Genomic DNA, 3,860 nt, shown 5'->3' on the forward strand with positions numbered 1-3,860 from the left:
TCCAGGTCTCCTGAGGCTGCTCCTCCAAGCTCAGAGACTCTAACGCCAGCCAAGCAGCACCTTCTCGGAAATCTGAATTTCAGCTCTGTGGGAGCCCTCCCTTAAGTTCTAAATTTTAACACTCCCTGCCACTTCCCTTTGTTCTTTCAATCCTATGGGTCTGTGGGTGGTGGCTGCTTCCTGTTGCGGTTTCCTCCATATCTTCGAGATCTCCTTTTACCCTTTCATTTACCTGGTTAACAGCCCTGTATCTCATTAACAGTTGTTGTTGTTGTTGTTGTGTTTATCTATTAAATTCTCTCTGTTCAAGTAACTAGTAGTGGTGGTGTCTCCTGAATGGAAGTTAACTCATAGAGAAAATATTGGGAATATGAAAGCCTTAAATGAGCAGAAAATAGCAAAAAAGTGTCCAGGGCAACCAGCAGGGTTTTAAACGGAATTTCCTGATCAAGAAGATCAAGGAAAGGCCAGATGTTTGGAGAAGACCATAAGGTGGTAAGTGTCATTTTACTGGAGGATTTAGAACCCAGGCTGGATCATCAATGGGTAGACACCTGGCAGAAGAAGTCAGAGACCGGAGAGGGGTCCGCTCCAGTGATGCTAGGTCTCAGGACTCTCAGAGACGGTAACCATCATGACCCCGGGCTCCCAGCCCTCACATGATCACAACACTTGCTTCTGGGTTTCTGAAGGGGCCAGTCTCTATTTCTTCATCAGATTCCAGTTCCTGAGACCTGGGCCTATTGGTTCCCTTCTGGAACAGCATTACTTTACTAGGAACTGCATGCCCTAAAGAGGTCTGAGACTGTGCTTTCTCTGAGATCACGAACATTTTGTGTCCAATCCTGAGCTCTAGAAACCTGTGTCTGTTCTCTAAATTAAGTGATTTTAAAAATTAAATTACAGAAATGTAGTTGACCCTTGCACCACTGGCACCTCCAAAATCTGTGCATTTCCTTGGCATCACTGAATTTCCCTGCTGTCTTCTGGAATTCTGAAAAGCTCCCCCTCTAGGATTAGCTAAACAGAATTCCTTCACAATGGTAGGGTGACTACCTGAGTCCCTCCCTGGCTGCAGGTGTACCTTGCCCTTCTGCTTTCAGAAATTCTCTGAGGCTTGGTCCATTCGACAACTGCCCTTTATCTTGCTCCTCTGGACTTGTCCTTTCAAAGTCCCATTCCTTGCTCTGCACCCATGTGTCATTTCCATTATTGGTTCCAGGGTGGACAGGTGTTTCTTTGTATTTGTGAAGAAAAATAAACAAGTCTCTTTTTTTTTACGTCTCTCTAGCCTCATTAGACTAATCTCTAGTTATTATTTCTCACCAGATTCCTCCTTCCCCAAAAGTTCAAACTGCAGTAATATTCAAATGACAGACTCTAAGCTCCGAGGCCTGAGGCAGCCATTGCTGGAGAGTCCTTGCACCAAAGCCCACAGCTTCTCACCAGTCATCCTGAACTAACAGCAACTGCTTCGATGAAATCGAAACCACACAACCCACATAACCATGACAGATAACACGGTATATCACAAACTGAACTATAAATTCCACCATCACAGCAACAAAAAAGCTCCCAAAGTCTTCCCAAACTCTCGGACACTGAGAAACAAGGACAGGAAATGTCTTCCCTATCTTCTTTTTTTCTTCTAATTCTTCTACCACTTGTTCTCCATCTCCTCATTACTCGAATATTAAGACCGCCTCACAAAAAACCAAAACAAAACAAAACCGCCTCACCCCAGGTATCATATAGAACAACTGCGAGATGAAAGGCATAACTTCTAGAACACTAAAAGGAAACCAAGTATGTTTTAAATTGCTCCTACTAAGGGATGGCAGAACAACAGCAACAACCCCACCTTTTCAGTGTAACTGGGCAAAATTTAACAGAGAAGATAGGTCTAAGGGGTGAGAGCTGAGTGGTAGAATTTAGAATTTAGGTCAAGCTCCCCCTCCTCCTTGCGTATGTTTTGTTTTAAAATAGATACCTTTCGTTCAGCTTAACTCTCAGCTCCCAAATCTTTCTAACTCGAGTCTTCATGGAAGGCACCCTCAAGGGCCATCTGAGGGAGTCCGTTTAATGCAGAGTTCTTGAGCACGGCTTGGTATTTTCAACTAAATCCAGTAACCGAATTCAGACTTCCCCGGCCCCACCCTATTTCTCCCACCCAGACAGTTTTCCCTTTTGTCCAGCAAACTGGCATCTGTTCCCAAGAAAGACAGAAAGAAAAAGAAAAATGTTTACTTAAACTATTATACTCGAAACTGCTCAGTCCATTCTGAATAAATTTAAGATGCCTGATACTGAGTTTTGATAGAGAGTATCAAGGAAGTATTTTTTTAAACTAACTTAAAAAGTCACATTTTAACCTTTTTTTATCCTCGCCTGTAAGAACATTAGGTTGCAGATTACTGCCATGCAGGAGAGCTGCTCGGGATGCATTCATTTTATTAGTAAACACACACTGTGTGCCCTGGAAGGTACAACATACTGTGTTAAATAATGTGAAGGTAACAAAGTAAAACATATCACAGATCTCCTCTCCTAGAAGCCTACAGATCAGATGAGATAGGTACAGGGGGTAAAATGTGAACATAAATTGCTATGATATGTGGAACAACTATAAAAAGATACAAGCAAGATTCTGTGGGAGTCCGGAGAAGGGGAGGAGTGTCACTTATTTTCTCCAAGAAAGGGTTCCTGGAGAAAGAGGCATTTCAACTGCCTTTCAAGAGCAAAGAGAGAAGGGTCTTCACAGGCTTAGGAAGGACAGGGAGAAAAGCTCCTTTGGGGGAAAGGAAGTTATAGTGAGCAGGAAGACTAACAGGCAATGTTTACTGATGAATCTTGCTCCTCTGAGCTTATTTGGATTGGCTTACTTTTTCCTTTTTTTCTTTTTTTTAAAGAGAAAGAGCACGCCTGCAAGTGGGGGTGGGGGGTGCAGAGGGAGAGAGAGAATCTCAAGCAGGCTCCACGCCCAGTGCAGAGCCGGATGCAGGGCTTGAACTCAAGACCATGAGCCGAAATTAACAGCTGGACACAACCCACTGAGCCACCCAGGTGCCCCTGGATTGGCTTACTTCGGTTTCGCCCAGTTTCAGAGTAATTCAGGTAATGTCTGCATACACAGGTGAACCTCCTGTGCTTTCCATGTGTCCAATATTTCTTACATAAAATTATGTAAGAAATTTTTTCTCCCCCTCCCCTCCCCCCACCCTCACAAATAGTTCCTGGTAGAAGAGAATAGATAATTAAAGCCAAGTTTAAAGAGGCAAGGCCTCTAATTTTCTCCATTACATAACTAACCTGAACCCTAAGCTATACACTGACTTCCATCAGAAACATGGGGAGGCAGTCTCTGGTCTTGTTTCCCGGAAATTAGGTAAAAAGATTTCCGGTCTAAGAGCAAGCTTGAATACCTCCTCCACCACTTTGCCTAGAAAGTGACAGTTATAACACCACCCATTGTGTGCTTTAATGAGAACAGCTCTCATTACTAGGAAGTACAATGAACTGCTACTAGAAGAAAAGTTTCCCATTGGCCAAGAGCCTTGACCTTCCCCTCATTAAAAGATAAACTGAAGGAGCGGCGCCTGGGTGGCTCAGTCGGTTGAGCATCTGACTCTTGATTTCAGCTCAGGTCATGATCTCAGGGTCATGGGACTGAGCCTCACATTCGACTCCATGCTCAGTGGGGAGTGTGCTTGAGGTTCTTTCTCTCCCTCTCCGCCTGTCCCTCCGCCTCCCCTAGGAGTGCGCACACATGCATGCACGCTCTCTCTCTCTCTCTAAAATAAACAAAATCTTTAAAAAAAGATAGGCTGGTGATGGAAATTAAGGACGGCACATATTGCATG

Source organism: Ursus americanus, chromosome 3 (assembly GCF_024610735.1).
Source record: "Ursus americanus isolate L20-20 chromosome 3, mUrsAme1.1.p, whole genome shotgun sequence".
NCBI classification, from domain to species: domain Eukaryota; kingdom Metazoa; phylum Chordata; class Mammalia; order Carnivora; family Ursidae; genus Ursus; species Ursus americanus.